At 39.6% G+C, this 18,095-nt stretch overlaps 3 non-coding genes across 3 annotated transcripts; 2 read left to right on the top strand and 1 right to left on the bottom strand.

Moving 5' to 3' along the window:
- Positions 1–1,558: 1,558 nt before the first annotated feature.
- Positions 1,559–1,630, bottom strand: TRNAA-UGC. Its single transcript has one exon. It is a non-coding gene; the product is annotated as a tRNA-Ala (tRNA).
- Positions 1,631–15,668: 14,038 nt separating this feature from the next.
- Positions 15,669–15,740, top strand: TRNAQ-UUG. The gene has a single exon. It is a non-coding gene; the product is annotated as a tRNA-Gln (tRNA).
- Positions 15,741–17,399: 1,659 nt separating this feature from the next.
- Positions 17,400–17,471, top strand: TRNAC-GCA. The gene has a single exon. It is a non-coding gene; the product is annotated as a tRNA-Cys (tRNA).
- The last annotated feature ends 624 nt before the right edge of the window (positions 17,472–18,095 follow it).

Genomic DNA, 18,095 nt, shown 5'->3' with positions numbered 1-18,095 from the left:
GTTGCCCTGCTAGACAGGGGCCCAGAGAAGTAAATATTGTGGGAAAAAATTTCCAGGGAATTGTTATGGCTAGGCTTGCATAGGCCCTAGGGCCGATAGCCTAGTACCAACCTATGAACCTAGAAGTACTTTTATGAACAAGCAGCAAATGCAAAATAAAGTAATAAAGTAGGAAGAAACACAAATACAGTAAAAGCAGATGAATAAAGTGCAATTTTTTATGGACAATTTCAGGCCAATAAAGCCAAACCCCTCTAGGTGTGGACATGCATGTTTCTGTTTTAGTTAGTTGGGATATTTTGTAGACACCCTTAGGTTTATGGATATCAGTTGGGTATGACTACCCTGTGTTTCCAAAAGTCAAACATTCCTCTTATGCTGATGTCATAAGAAGGCAAACATGCATGTCCACAGCTAGAGGGGTTTGGCTTTATTGACCTGAAATTGTCCATAAAAAGACTTAAAAGAAAAAGTCATGGACATTCAGAATTGCCATTTAGCTGAAACACCTGATATCCTTAAAGGGTAATTTACATATATCCCATGTTGCCTCTGATTCAAGAGGTTTAATGTATCACACAGTGGAAGTTCTAACTTTCCTAGATTTTTCTTTTTGTACTAAAACAATAACAGAATAGGGTTCAGATTTGTATTTTATTGTATTACATCCAAACTGCCACTTATCTGCCTGAAAACTAGAAGTGCCAATTGTGACTGGAAGCCTCTGTATTAAAACTTGTTGAAAACTAAATCACATGGCAAATGTTCTAATATTTTGTAAAAAAAAAATAATAAATCTAACTTTCTTTTAAATATTATAAAATGCAATGCACTGACCTATATCTCAACTAAGTAATAAAATGACAGGAACTATTTTGTTTTACAATAAAGCCCCTTTATGTTTCAGTAATAAAGGCACATACGTGATTTATCTTGATGAATGATGTGTTTGATCCTGACAAATGTCATGTTTCAGTATGAAATGTCCCACTCTGAACATGTGAAAAGCTAACAGCTCTGGTTAGGAGCTGCAAAGTTAAATTATTTTCCTGTTACTGTCATGTCTGTACCATCACTAACTCAAAAGAACTACTAAGAGATCATTAATAGAATGCGTAAAACAAAAAAATGTATCACTACATAGATACTATCTATCCAGTAGTGCAGACTGAAGTCTGTGAATGTGAATAAACCTAAGGAACATGAATGACTTGTCGTTGAGAATGAGTAACTACTTACTGCTAAAATTACCTCTGGCTAAGGAACAAAAAATGCAAGCACTCTCACGGAAGCGGTCTGTAATTTCATTTCTCTGTGTACCCATCCCCCAATGAGGCCAGCTAAAAGACTTGGAACATGCTCTGAATGTCACTGAGAAAAACAGCTGCAAATAACACTGTCATGTTATCTTCTAAAGGATCTGCATTAGGCTGAAGCTTGACGTGTTTCCTTTAATGTGATTTCTACAGATCACCAAGATCATATGGTAGTACATTTTGGGGATTGGACTACTATCAGTATTTAGGTCTAGATGAATTATATAGCAATAAAATAAAAATGGAGATGCCGGGGATTGAACCCGGGGCCTCATACATGCAAAGCATGCGCTCTACCACTGAGCTACATCCCCTTCGTGATGCAACTGGCTGTCTAAACATTCATTTATTTAGACACAAGCAAAGTCTCCTGCAATGAAAATTAGTTAAAGAAAATGGTTCTGAAATCTGATTTTGTATGACTACAGCAGTACACCACTAACTCTTTTTATCCTAATTCGTGAAAAGCTGTAATGACTTGACTAAAATCTCTGTTATCACTGATAAAGAGTATAATGAAATCATTTGCAAGTTCCTACTTAGCCTGTTTATGCCTAGGTTATTATTTATAACCAAAGCAATACGTATTTATTAGAAAACACCTTAAGAACAATGGCGCTGGTTATAAATGTTTTCTATCATAGCACATACAGTACACTACTGCGAGAGTAACTGAAAGTTGATGTGCTCATAAAAACCCAGTGAAAATGCAATTTCAAATAAAGGCTAAACAGGACTTGAAATCATCACAGCTGTGATAACAAAAATGGGATCTACAGACACATGGCAGGATGTTGTGGATACTGCAGTATGTGGGGAAAGGTTTTTAGAATACATTATACTGCTGCTGTAGTCAGTCTTTAGATACTCTATAGCCAACATCCTTAGCAATTTTATTACTATTCCTATTATTATTATTATTTTTCTCAGTGCTACACACTACAGTTCAGTGGTTGCAACTGCTTATCGATCAACATGGTGTAAAGTTAGCAGTATGTGTACTCTGACTTTACTATCTTAGTGTATATGATACATTATTTTTACAATCATAATCTAAAGGAACTATGGCATAATGTTTTTAAAGTTTAATCAGAAAGTAAGGTGATATATGTGTGTGCATGCACACACACAGAAATAAATATATATATATATATATATATATATATATATATATAGCTGGAGAGTGGTAATCTGTCATACTGTGGCCAAGCTGTTTTTTGTTTCTTTTTTAAGCATTGCCTCCTGAATGACATACTGGGTGACATCACAAAGATGGGCATGCAATGATACCTCCTTCTTTTGCCCATCTATTTACTGAAGCAACTGCCTCTCGTCATCTCCCCAGTATCACCACTGGGGCTCTCCTCCGTGGAAGAAGTGAGCAGGCAACTGTTTCATCATTCCTCTTCTACTGAGGTTGGGAGGTAGCATGAGTCATATACAGGGCTTTTCCATTTATCCCATTTAAGCTAGCATTCCTTACTGAGTACATTGCCTTACAGAGCAAATGGATGCTTCAGGGCCTTCCTCACCGCCTAGGATTAGTTTTCTGACTCAGTGTACTTGTTCTCACTATGTACACATTAATGTGAAGGTTAAATAGGTTTACATATGAGGTATGCAACTAGTTCTCGTTTGCATATGTTGCCATTTACATGAGCCAACATCGTTTATCATCTTACAGATCTATTGTACTTCACCATATTCTATTTTTAGCACTGCAGCTATACAGGAAGCGATATACTTACATTTTCAATTATAACTTTAAGAATTCTGAAATGTTTGCTCAGTTTACATTTCTGACGGCACAATATCACCCTGTAGACAATTCACAGAAAGCTGTATACTGCAGAATGGATTTGCTAGCTTTCAATTAAAATCTGATGATATTGCAACAAGTTAAGCAACCATTTGTAGATCATGTTGTTCTGCCTAATTCACACTTGCCTTTCCCTCACCAGGCATACCATAAATAAATTAAACCAGAAGTAATCAGGCGACAGAAAAAAAAATTAACAAGAGTATAGTAATAAAAAAGGAAAATTCTGATGAAAAAACACATGAAAAAATACACATACATACATACAGCATCTATATATACATATACACACACATATATATATATATATATATATATATATATAGATGTGTGTGTGTGCATATATATATATATATATATATATATATATATATATATATATATATGGGTCTACTTCAAAATTTCGACTTTTCACAAGTTCGAATTTCTTATGGTTGAGATCGTAAGACCAAACTTGTGAAAGTTCGAAATTTAAAAAAAAAAAAAAAATATATATATATATATATATCTATATATATAAATATATGTATGTATATATATATATATATATATATATATATAAATATATGTATGTATATATATATATATATATATATATATGTATATATATATATATATATATATGTATGTATATATATATGTATATATATATATATGTATATATATATATATATATATATATATATATATATATTTTTTAATGTTTTGCAGGGGGGTAAGCCCCCCTGCATCCCTCAACACCCCTGCTAATTAAATATACTAACTCCGAGATCACACTATGGTAAGGAAAATGGTAAATGCGCCTTTCTGCGCTGTATGGCGATCTCCATTTAAACGGTTCTGACTTTCACAAGTTCGATCTTACGGTTTTGACCATAAAAAAATTGAACTTGTGAAAGTCTGAATTTTAGAAGTAGACCCATATATATATATATATATATATATATATATATATATATATATATATATATAAAATGAAGAATGACCTTCAATTGAAATGGAAAGTAGTCAGTCCTACAATGACTGAATGCTTCTCTTCAAAAATGAAAACACTGATCTGCAAAGGATAAAAAAAATAGAAAAAACACACAGGAAGTTCTTTGTAGGGGGAATCTCCCTGCTAATTATATATACCGATTCCAAGATTACACTACAGTGGGGAAAGGGCATATGCCATGATCCCCACTGTACTATGATCTCATGGTGAGAAAGCCTTTCAGTCAGCTGATTTTCAGTCAAATGCACCGGCTATTTTTTACTGTCAATGAAAAAGCCACTTCGATGAAAGGTTTTGAAGAAAGGAGAGTTAGAAACTGCTTTGAGAGATGTTTGCACACAAAATCTGCTCCTCGCCAAGAAAACTGCAGTTAATAATCATATGCAGTAAATTTGCCACATATAAACAGAACCAGATGTATATTTCTCTGTAGCAGTCATTCCCGTGATGACTGTTACATTATGCACACTCCTAAAGCATAGCATCTTTCTTTAAGGAAGACACCTGCAACAGTGTATCAAAAACAGAATCCAAAGCACTGCTACTTAAGGAGTACAGAGTGGAATAATGAAAGGTCTGATTTGGATATTTATTTTTACTTCTAGGTTAGCACTTAATTTATACTTCTCTGTAAATATCATAATACAGGGCGGCCACGGTGGTGCAGCAGTTAGTGTTGCCGCCTCACAGCAAGAGGTTCTCTGGTTCAATTCGTGGATGGGGTGTCTTCCGTGCAGAGTCTGCATGTCCTCCCTGTGGTTGTGTGGGTTTCCTCTGGGTGCTCTGGTTTCCTCCCAAAGACATGCTGTAGGTGGATTGGACACTCTAAATTGGCCCTAGGTGTGAGTGTGTGTGTGTGTGTGCATTCTGTGGAAGGTTGGGTGCCGGGCTGGCAACTCAACACCCTAAATCTCCAATGCCAATCATGAGCAGACAGATGATCTGCTGTGGCGACCCCAAACCGGGAAAAGAAGTAGTAGTAAATATCATAATACAGATGCTGTCGTACTGAATGAGAGCAGTTCTCCAAATGAGTAATATATAGCTGAAGCGGTTTTTACTAGATGATATTTAGGCCTTTGACAGTACTCTTTGCAAGGGTTTATGGCTAGACAGTACAAAGAACTTGTGAAGAGAGATACTTTGTTCTACAAGCCAACTCCTATGTCGGTAGCTAGTCCATTTAATCTTTTTGCATTAGAGATATTATCGGTTCTGGTGCCGGAGCAGAAGTCGGCACAGTTATTTGGAACTTTTGGTTTCAGTTCTGAAGAAGGAGTTGGAACCTGAGATTTTGGAGTCTTAGATTCGTGCTCCTTGGAGGAAGATGGTTTTGAATGGCTCCATTTTTTTAATTCAGTCTTTGGAGATTTTGAAGTCTCCACCTCAGAGAGAGCTTCACCAAAGGGACATTTCAGTAAGTCTTTAAGAATAGACTTATTCTGCCTTTTTGGAAGAGTTTGAGCACTGATACCTTTGCAGAGTTCACATGGAGTTTGAATTTCCAGATGAGAGACACCCAGACAATAAACGCATGAAAAATGCCCATCCAAACTGGGCATCTTTCTGCCACAGTCCTTACACTGCTTGAACCCGGAGGTTCCTTTTTGCTTTTCTGCCATTTGTCAAAGCCAGTAAAAAGCACCACACACACACACACACACACACACACACACACACACACACACACACACACACAGTCACTCACAAGACAGATATCAAGACTACCCAAAAACAGTAAAAAAGAAGAAAGAAGGGAGGGGTAGGGTGAAAGAATACCAACGATTGTATCAAGAATTACCAATAGAGTCACGCACACCCAAAAAAAACTTTACAGTAGAAAAATACTACAGAAAAAGATGGAAGATAGCTAAATATCAAAAAAATATGAGCACTTAGTTGAAAGCAACAGCTGATGTGTACAATTTTCTATGCAGAAAACAAGATCTGAGGTAAAAGGATGAGAGGCAGTATGGGTAGCATTAGCTTGAGAGTGTTTGGATGGTGCGAGCTTGATATATTGGCTGAGTCGGTTCTGAAGGTGCGGAAACGAAACCAACAGTTAAAAATGAATGAAAGATTGACATTAGATCAACTAATCACCAATGCAACAAAATTCAACAAAGACTTTACTAGCCACTCCATCCTAGACCAGATCCCTGTTTCACACCCTACCAATTTCCCCTCCTCGGGTACACTCTCATTTTCATTAAGCAACTATATTCCAGCTTTTGCCATCATAGCTACCACCCATCTTCCTAATAAACACACCTTAAAAACAAACTAGGTAACTTGAACAAACTATCGGAAAAACAAATAACGCAGGAGTCCAAACCAAAGGAAACCAGTCGAGGAAGTAGAGCTTAATGCAAATTTTTAATCCAGACAGAATCAAACTACAGCGTTTTCGCTACTGAAGCTTCAGTAGCTTCTTCAGAGTAAAAACAATTGGCGCCAATTTCCTGTTTTTTAAAAAAACTTTAGGATGACATCATATATGAAAACACAGGAACTAACGCAATTTCCTTTACAAAAGCAGCTTGTAATCACAGCGCAAGTTTGCATAAAGTGCCAAACTAAGGAAAAAATTAAAATAGTTAAAAACATCTGCCAAAAGAATTTTGTGTATAAACACATTATCTTAAAGCATAACTTATTATGCCTACTCCTATTAGAACCTATATTTTACATCTACAACGCTAGCAGTATTCACATTCAAGTTTCAAAAGTCCAATTGAAAAAGCTAAATAAAAACTAAACACAATTCCATGCCTACATCAGTTGATAAAAACTGCATTATTCTCTCTAAAAAAATTGTCCATACATGAAGATTGTCACTAAAGAAATAATACACTGTAAGAAATTAAAGAAACATATACTGTAGGAATTTTAATTTAGTGGAAGTGTGTAAGAAGTGAAAATCTAAAAAGGACTAAAGTTTTAGTCCTGAAGATTTTATAAGTGACAAGCCTAATCCAGTGCATTATACCCCAGTTATAAAACCAAAATAAATATCTTAATCACTGAACTATAAGGGCCATAGTCAAACTCCACTATATTCATGGATACCAATCAGAGCTATTTGTTTCCATCCTCCTGTTTTGAACTATTAAATGATTCTTAAAGTGACAAATAGTAAAGTCCTGGTGTCAAAAGTTTATTATCTCATGTAACTTTTAAGTTTAAGAATGCAAGAGATGTTACAGTGTTCATTGAGGCCAGGACTATTAAAAGCTTCCAATTTGCAAATAATGCACTGGATTAGGCTTGTCACTTATAAAATCTTCAGGACTAAAACTTTAGTCCTTTTTAGATTTTCACTTCTTACACACTTCCACTAAATTAAAATTCCTACAGTATATGTTTCTTTAATTTCTTACAGTGTATTATTTCTTTAGTGACAATCTTCATGTAAAGAGAATAATGCAGTTTTTATCAACTGATGTAGGCATGGAATTGTGTTTAGTTTTTATTTAGCTTTTTCAATTGGACTTTTGAAACTTGAATGTGAATACTGCTAGCGTTGTAGATGTAAAATATAGGTTCTAATAGGAGTAGGCATAATAAGTTATGCTTTAAGATAATGTGTTTATACACAAAATTCTTTTGGCAGATGTTTTTAACTATTTTAATTTTTCCCTTAGTTTGGCACTTTATGCAAACTTGCGCTGTGATTACAAGCTGCTTTTGTAAAGGAAATTGCGTTAGTTCCTGTGTTTTCATATGTGATGTCATCCTAAAGTTTTTTTAAAAAACAGGAAATTGGCGCCAATTGTTTTTACTCTGAAGAAGCTACTGAAGCTTCAGTAGCGAAAACGCTGTAGTTTGATTCTGTCTGGATTAAAAATTTGCGTTAAGCTCTACTTCCTCGACTGGTTTCCTTTGGTTTGGACTCCTGCGTTATTTGTTTTTCCGACACCTTAAAAACAGTTAGAAATATTACTAGACAACCAACAAACACTAAACAATTTAATATTAAATATTAACTGGACACCCTTAAAAATCCTACCACTCAATGATGCAATACAATACTTTAATTCCACATTCCTGAAAAAAATTGATAGCCTTGCCCCTGTGCAAACAAAAAGAATACAGAAAGCAAAAAATCCCCACGGTTAACCGCTAACTGCATTGACCTTATGAAACAAAGAGACAAAGCATGGGATAAATGGAAACACAACAGAACACAGCAAAATCTCCAAGCCTTTAAAACACTATGCAACAAAGTTAACAAACTAGTGGACAAATGTAAGGAAACCTACTACTCAAACCTCCAGTTACAACACAATCACAACCCCAAGATGAAGGTAAGGCAGTGCATACAGCCAACCTCGATCTGGCCAACGCATTTGATACCATTTCTCATTCGGGAAGTATTGGTAAACTCACCAAACTAGGCATCAACTCCTGTATCACTAGGTGGGTTGCAAATTGGCTCACAGATAGAACACACAGTGTGAAAGCCGTAGACTCCAAGTCAGACTGCCGACCAGTCACAAGTGGAGTTCCACTGGGATCGGTCCTGGGTTCTCTCCTGTTCGGCATCTACTTTTCAGAAGTCCAGACCAACACAAAGGGACTCTGGCTGACCAAGTTCGCAAACAACTGCAAGCTGGATGCCATTATTAACTCCCCAAGTGATGCAGGTATCCTACAGAAAGGCCTCACTGAGACCAATGACTGGTGTTGAAAGCACGGCCTTAAGCGTAATCCAAAAAAATGCGTCGTCATCCCCTTTGGTAAACACTCAGTTCCTACTAATTACCACATCGGTGGGAGTCCACTGAACACTGAAGGTGTTATAAGAGATCTGGGGACACAGGTTGACAACAACCTCTCCTTCGAACACCACATTCCCCACTGTGGTCAGAAAGTCCTTCTATGTGGCACATCTCATTACCAAGGGTTTTGCATCCAGGAAGAAAGAGGTCATCATCTCTCTCTACTCTTCCCTCATTAGACCAGTCATTGAGTATAATGCCCCATTTGGCATGTACCTCACCAGACACCTGTAACAGCTGGGGAGGCCACAGAAATACCTCACGAAGAGGGTCCTAGGCATTAAACACATGCCCTACACGGACAGACTCAAAAAACTCCAGCTATTCTCTGTCTCATATCGTCTACTTAGAGGTGATCTTTGCTTGACTTACAAAGCCATGTCTGACCCAGCCCTGTTAGAAATGTTACACCTAAAGAAATCCCAATCCCTCTGCACCACACACTCCAGGGACCTCAACCTCATTACTACAATCAACAGAATATGCTGGAGGGGCAGGTTCATAACTCAAAGACTGCCCATGCTCTGGAATAGACTTCCCATACATGTCAAGCAGAGCACCTCACTGGCCCTTTTCAAGAGAAATCTTGATGACTGGATGGGAAATAGAAATTTCACCCCCGGGATCACTCCAGTGGCTCTACTTGATAGACGCACCGGGAGCTAATGGTGGCATGATGCCCGAGCACTTGTATGGGCTAGGCTTGTAAAGGCTTCAGGGCTGTTGGCCTAGTACACACCTATGAACCTATAAAGTATAGTTGTAAAATTGCACTAACCATAACAGCACAGGCTCAACTTCTTCAATGCTGCAGTAAGCTTAGGCTATCAGGGCTGTATCCTGTCCAGATACAACCGGCCAGTCCTCAAAAAGTAATGGCTTCCTCCCACACCTACAGTCTGACTGCTGACTGACTTGCCTTTTGGAAGGAAATCAGCATCTAGTGTGTAGACAACTTCAGTACTTTCTTGCCGCCTCAAAGGAAAGCAACTCTAAGGCTTCAGAGCAGCAGCAACTAGCTAAAGCCTTCATTTCTGTTATGTCTCCCACAAAGGAAGTCTTCCACACAGAAAATATTGTCAGCATTTTGATGTTGTCAAGACATCATCTGAGATGCACACATTGCAGATTTGCAATACAGTATGTTACTCACATACAAGTCACAAAGAACTCATGTATGACAAGCTACAAAACACTATATTACGTTCATTTGGTTCAAAATGCATAGTACAGCTTCTCTGCATATGACTAACTGTGTTCAGGAGTAGTGGAAAGTCTGGTAATACAAAATCAAAAATATAAAAGCACTGTGCATAGCTACTGAAATAGCACACATAAAAGAGATGGCTAAGCAATACAGAAATATGGTGCACTATGAGAAATAGTTATTGCTCTGCATACTGAAGCCTATTACTTTGGAATTAGGATCAGAGGAAAATACTAGGCTATTGGCACTGAAGCCCTTACAAGCCTGGTCAAGAATTATGCCCATGTTCCAACAAGTCAGCACCCTATGCCACTGTCCAGAAGGGATACAGGTGGAACCCAGGGTGTATTTTCCATTTCCCATCCAGTTATCCAGGTTGTGCTTAAAAAGAGTTAATAAGGTACTCTCCTTTATGTGGAGAGGGAGTCTATTCCACAAAAGAGGAAGTCTCTGAGACACAAATCTGTCCTGCCAACAAGTCCTATTGATGTCACAGACCAGGTTGAGGTTGTGCATGTGGGTTACTCGAGTGGAGCTTGACTTGCGGATATACAGCAGCTCTATCAGGGCAGGGTCTGAGATTGCTTTGTATGCCAGACACAGGTCACCTCTGAGGAGTCTGTAGGAGATTGTGTAGACGGACAGAGCTTTTAGCTTATATGTGTAGGGTAGATGTTTGAGGCCCTGGATTCTCTGAGTGAGGAACCTCTGTGGTCTCTCCAGCTGCTGGCATGTGCTTTATGAGGTACATGCCGAAAGGGGCATTGTACTCAATAATGGGTCTTATAAGGGAAGACTACAGGGATGTTATGACCACCTTGTCCCTGGATGAGATACCCTTACTAATGAGGTGGGCCATGCAGAAAGCTTTCTGTACAACGGAGGCAATATGGTGGTCAAAAGTCAGTTTACTATCAACCTGGGTGCCCAAATCCCTCACAACTGATTACGTGCTTAGGACCTTATTATCAATGTGATAATCTGAGGGGACGTCACTCTCCCCAAACGGGATGATGATGCATTTTTTGGTATTCAGTTTGTGGCGATGTTTCTGGCACCAGTCATTTGTTTGGGTGAGACACTCTTGCAGGATGTCCACATCACTAGGGGAACTGATGACAGCACCCAGCTTGCAGTTATCTGCAAACATGGTCAGCTATAACCCACTAGATTGGCCTGCACCTCCAAGAAGTATATCCCAAACAGCAGAGGCCCCAAGACCGATCCCTGGGGTACAATGCTCGTTACGGGTCTACTACTTGAGGTGGCTTCCCCTATTTTGAATAGGTGGGTTCTATCAGTTTGCTACCCATCTGGTAACATATGGATTGATGCCTAGTTCAGAGAGTTTATCTATTATACCTGAGTGGGAAATAGTATCGAAGGCTTTGGCCAGGTCAAGGTAGGTGGAGTGTACTGCCTTTCCCTCATCTATGGCCATGGTGAATGTCACAAAGAAGTCGACCAAATTTAACAGGCATGACCTCCCTTTGACAAAACTGAACTGTGTGGGATCAAGTGTCTGGAGGTTGCCAATGTCCTTGTTAATGAGGTCCATGATAATCCACTCCATGGCCTTGCAGATTAGGCTAGTTAGGCTGATGGGTCTATAATTTCCTGGATCGGTGGACGCTCCACCTTTGAGCAAAGGGATGACAGTAGCTGTCCTCCACTTGATTGGGTCAAAGCTAGTACTCAGGAAAATTAAATTTTCTTGGTTTATAACATACGTTGCAAACATACCTAATGCACATCCAAACACTATAGCAATACATTATATACATGCATGCATGCAAACTGACAGGAACAAGAATGGAAAACAATATGTATGTCTAATATTTATGCATATCTTTACAAGATATAATGAGATCTGTATCACTAATAAGTTGCTGATGGAAAAAAAGGACATCCTCATTCCTTAAAGGTTGGGGGTTGGTATAATGGTTAAGGTGTTTTCCTCACAGACCCAAGGTACTGGGTGTGATTCTCACTTCTGGAAGGGAAACTGGTTAGGCTTAAAATGGCTCACAAGGGCAGCTACCCAAATACGTACTTATGAACCTTATGAACTTTTGTGTGCATCAAAGGGTACTATGCATCACATACCAAAAGAAGAATCTAAACAGATGTTTAGTAGTCACAGACACAATAATTAGTTGCCTATCCAATAAAAAGGTGAAAATCTCTGCCTCCTCTAGGAATTTTATTCCAAGACATTCCTTGTACTACTCAATATACTACATATTCAACTTGGACATGAAAAGAGACATGGAAGAGCTCTGTGATCTTGTAGCCCAGGCAGGTATGACCCAGGCCCTGAGTAGCATTCTGCCATCGCCCAGAATGATACCGCAGTACAAGGACAAAATGATTGATTTCAACAATTGGCTAAGCTTCTGGTGTCATTGTAAGGGGATACAGTATCTGTCTGCCTGGGATGACATGGTCGACAGACCACAATGCTTTGCCAGAGATGGCCTGCACCTGTCGCCCCTGGGATTCAGGTTACTGGCTAAGGGTCTTGCCGCCCCTATAGTGCCTTTTTTAGGCAAGGTTCAAATGACAAATTCACCATCGTAACAGGAACAGGCAAGCAAAAACTGAGGGTAATGCTACTCAATGCTAGAAGTCTAAATCTCAAAATGTACTCATTAGAGGCACTCCTTAAAATAGAGAACATCGATATCTGTGCAGTGACTGAGACCTGGTTCAAGGCTCTAGAGAGCACCCGTGCATTACCAGGTTCTAACTCATACCACACTTTTCGGCCATCTAATCTGGACCAGAACACCAAAGGCGGAGGTGTGTCCATATTCATTAAGGATATCCACACTTCCAGGGTAGTTGCACAGCATAATCCATCTGAGGTTATCCAAGTGCAACTAACTCTGGGCAAAACTGTAATGCAAATTATAGCTTGCTACAGGTCCCCCACCATGCCCCAGGATTCCCACTCCTCTTTTCTTGATATACTGGAAAATATATTAGGGTTCAAGCAAACACCCTAATAATGGACGATTTCAACTACCCCACCATTAACTGGGAAAACTACTCATGTGCCAACTCCTTCGCTCCAACGCTTTCTGGAATTCATAAATTCCAATGCCCAGGATCAACTTATCCACACCCCCACTAGGGGCAACAATATCCTAGGCCTAGTCATTACCAACATGAGTGACCGCTATTCCACACCTGAAGTTAACTCCACATTGTTCAGATCCAACCATAAGCGAATCATCCTAGATATCCGCATCCCGCCCCAACTCATCATTAAGGAAACCATGGTAAAAAATTTCTCCAAAGCCAACTTCATGCTTCTTAAGACTGAAGTTGCGAACTTCATGACACCCATGCAGATGGACAATACATTTACAACTGCTGAATCCTACACAAATGCACTCTATAAGCACTTACACGAGTGAATGTATCGTGCTATCCCAAACAGAACCAAGACGCTATACTCCAAAAAAAGGAAGCCAATCTGGTGGTCTCCTGCCATAAACAAACTCTACAACAGAAGGAAGAAACTGTTGCAAAAGTGAGTAAAATCCCATGAGTGGAGGAGCTCCCTGTTCAGCCTCAGTAAGAATCTGAGATCCCTTATAAGATCCTCCAAAGCTAGCTATGAAAACAAAATTGCCACTGATTCTAAGGGCAACCACAAAGCATTCTATAGCTATGCCAAGAACAACACCCAGATCTGCTCTGAGTTACAGCACAACGGCACGAAAATTACAGAACCAACTGATATTGCCAACATCCTGGCAGATAGGTTCAGTGCTAACTTTACCCCCCCCTCACCCCCTAAAGGGCCCATATCTATACAGGAAGAATGCAGAGTTCCTATAATCAAATCTATGTGGGTAAAAGCTGCACTCTCTAAAACCAAAAACACAGCATCCATGGGACCGGACAACATCCCAGGCTGCGTTTTACATGAACTTCAGAATGAACTGGCTCCCCACCTAAGCACCATGTTCAATCATAATCTCACTTCAGGCTTTGTGCCCACTGATTGGTGCACAACAACAGTTATCCCACTTCACAAAGGGGGAGCCACCACTGATCCTGGGAACTATCGCCCTACTGACGAGCCTGGTCTGCAAGGCCATGGAACGTATCATCATGGAACTCATAAACAAAGACATTGATAACCTCCAAACTCTGGACCCCACTCAGTTCGGGTTTGTGAAAGGCAGATCATGCCTTCTGAACCTGATCGACTTCTTTGAGGCAGTCACCAAGGCCGAAGACGAGGGTAAGGTGGTTAACACAGCCTATCTTGACCTCGCCAAGGCTTTCGACACCATCCCCCATTCTGGAATTATAGCTAAACTCATAAAACTAGGTATAAATCCCTACGTCACAAGATGGGTTGCCAAATGGCTCACTGACAGAACCCACACTGTAAAAGTTGCAGACTCCAAATCAGACTTCAAACCAGTGACATGTGGAGTACCAGAGTTCAGCCCTGGGACCTCTCCTATTTGGTATCTACTTCTCTGAAGTACAGGCTAACACAGAAGGCCACTGGCTAATGACGTTCGCAGATGACTACAAACTAGGAGCCATAGTCGAGTCCCCAAATGATGTGGACATCCTACAGAAGGGCCTCACTGAGACAGATGTCTGGTATCAGAAGCATGGCCTTAAGCTCAATGCCAAAAAGTGCACTGTCATCCCCTTTGGTAAAAACTCTGTACCCATGAACTACCACATAACGGCTGTCTACTTAATGCCGAATGTGTGATAAGAGACCTTGGGACCCAGGCGGACAGTAGTCACTCCTTTGATAATCACATCGCCACAGTAGTCAGGAAATCCTTCTATGTGGCACACCTCATCACAAAAGGGTTCTCATCCAGGAAAAAAGAGGTCATTGTTCCCCTCTACTCGACACTCGGACCCATTACAGAGTACAACGCCCCTTTTGGAATGTACCTCACAAGACATCTGCAGCAGCTGGAAAGGCCACAGAAGTACCTCACAAAGAAAATTACTGGCCTTAAACAGATGCCCTACACTGACCATCTCAAAAAAACTCCAGCTTTATTCTGTAGCATATCGCCTACTCCGAGGAAATCTCTGCCTAACATATAAAGCTATGTTAAACCCAGACTGCTGGACATGCTACACCTAAATAAATCCCAATCCCTCCGAGCTACACGCTCTAGGGACCTAAACCTTGTCACCACAATAAACAGGATATGCTGGAGGGATAGATTCCTGTCCCAGAGACTTCCTATACTCTGGAACAAGCTACCCATCTATGTCAACCAAAATTCCTCATTAGCACTCTTCAAGAAAAATCTTGATGAGTGGATGGGAAATAGGAAATACACCCTGGGGATCACTTCTGTGGCTCTGCTTGACAGGGACACAGAAAATTAACTTTCTTGGGTGGCATAAGCCAGGGAACCTTGTTGGCTAGGCTTACTTAGGCCCTTGGACCGATAGCCTAGTACCTACCTATGAACCTATGAACAGTGTATGATGCTTCTTGAGACCATGAAGTTGAGAAACTCTCACAAAGGCCACCATATTAACTGGTTCCATGGTGTAATGGTTAGCACTCTGGACTTTGAATCCAGCGATCCGAGTTCAAATCTCGGTGGAACCTTTTTCACAGCATGGTAGCTCAATGCAGTTTTCCTTCTTTAGTATACTTACTCCCCCCCCCACAATCGTGCTGAGTTTTCTTCTTAAGATAATTCTGAAGCACTGTATTACCGGGAATTAATACCTAGCTGTTTGGATGCGTATTAATATTCGAGTAAATATGCTCAATCATTTGTGTACTCAAGTACTGTTATTTTGTGCAATATTAGCCAAATAAAAACATTTACAGATTTTGGGTTCTGAAAAAACATAGGAGATCCAGGAAGAAGAATATGCAAGCTACAACAAACTTTCTTTTCCATTGCCACAGGCTCCAGGGAATCACTAAGTATCCCCAGGCCAGCTGAAAGAATAAATCCAACCAGCATGCCCCAAATCTGTCCAGGACAACCAAGTCATACCTAAAATAAAATCTGAAAGGAACATCCCAGGGGGCATGCCCTAAGATATCTGAACTACCTCAGTTAGTTGCTAAAAGTAATAGAGGTTCCACGCAGTGTACTTACTCTCTTACATTACTGAACTCTTCATCATGACTCAGAAGTTAAGCCCAATGAACACAGGAGGAGCCTCATTTACATACCTTGGGGAGGATGACGATTTTATAAACTGCCATGTAGAAATAACTTTGCCAAAGAATATAATTTCTTCTTCACTGATCAAATTGGTTTAGTACTCAAAAGAGTTTGTTCACTGACTCAGCCCATCTCTTAAGTCTTGCACTCTTCTTGCCATCACTAATTAACAGCAACACTTAAATTTCTCTAGTAAATGCAGATGTTGTGCACCCAATTTCTGAAGTGAGAGTTATGAGAGTTTTTGCCAGTTAAACCTCATGGAGGTTGGAGTACAATGGTCTCACATTTGCAGGTGTTGAGCTTAGCTGATTAACATTAAGCAGAAACTCAGTGCATGTTGAACACCATATCAGATGATAAAGGAACAGCTGCAAACAACAGCCATGTCGGCTCTAGGTCCTTGAACTAGAAATGCTCCTAACATAGGCTGTGCCTTAATATCATGTTCATGAAAGCCATCAAAAGGAGTGCAAATGAGATGCAAGCCCAGTAAAGCCCCAGCATCTATCCTGAACAAATTTAACCTAATGCAAAAAATGTGATAACTATCAAAGAAGTCATAAAGGAGAAGTGCATAGCAAACGGTGGCCCCTAAGATCCACACTCTTGCAGGACTACCAACAGAACAAAACAAGGCATACTTTTATCAAGCCTCCCCAAGTTCATAAAACAAATACAGATCAGAATACACATCCAAAATCCCTTACACAACACTGAAAAGGCTAAAGATATGGTAGTTTGTCCCATAGCCTAGTCCATATTGTTTTTCATCAGTATGAGGTTTAACTGGCAAAAACTCTCATACACAGCATATTAGCAAAGGCTTTTTAATATGATCTGCCAAGGACTGTGGGTCCCTACAATCATCACAATACCTTTGGTCCTCTGTCTTAAAGATGGCAACCACTACCTAGAGTCCCATAGCTACTGTTCCCAGATTTCAGGCAATAATACAGAAATACATTAGCCGTGATGGCCCAACCTTATCCAGTGCTTTCAGTATTTCTGCCCAGCTCTCAACTGCAGATAAGCCTTATTACAAGTGTAACTTCAGCTACAGTAATGGACTTAAAAATATATAAGGGGGTATAGCTCAGTGGTAGAGCATTTGACTGCAGATCAAGAGGTCCCTGGTTCAAATCCGGGTGCCCCCTAATATATTTTTTTAGTCCCTTTGGCTTGAATGCACAAAGCTGTACCTCTTTGGAAAATACTGGCCTGTTCTACAATCTTCTCTGCATTAAGGAAGTATAAATATATAATACTTTTTTTTGCTGGAACCATGTAAGACATTTAGCTGAAATTGTCATTGATTTCTTTTGCTTAGTCAAACAAAAATAAAAACAGTTTGGATGAACTAAAATGAAACTATTTTCAAGGAATGTAGATTTCTTTAGGTCAAAGTTAAGAGTAACAGAGTTTCTTAACTACATTTCTTTACTGAACAATTATAAACTCAAGTTACATTCCAGTAGTATGAACAAAATATACCACCCCAAAGCGTATGACATAGTTGTCAGTCAGGTAATGGTGGGGTGAGGGGGTATCAGAGTCAACTTGATGTACAGAGTAGATGTGGAAGATAAGTAAGAAATCGCATAGGTCATGTGATCTGATTCTGGCAACTGAATGTGGAAAGGAAAAAAAAAATTATGTGGACTGGTAAAAATGGCGAAGGCTCTATGCTTTTATTAAGATGCCGGGCTTCATCAGATCAAGTGGCTGGCAGTGTCAACCTCATGTGTTTGCAAATGTTTGAAGGGCTTAATGTAAGTGAT

Source organism: Protopterus annectens, chromosome 9.part0, assembly GCF_019279795.1.
Source record: "Protopterus annectens isolate FY-2018-M chromosome 9.part0, PAN1.0, whole genome shotgun sequence".
NCBI classification, from domain to species: Eukaryota; Metazoa; Chordata; order Ceratodontiformes; family Protopteridae; genus Protopterus; species Protopterus annectens.
Note: the sequence above shows the minus strand (reverse complement) of the source record. Positions and strands in the feature narration are given on the sequence as shown.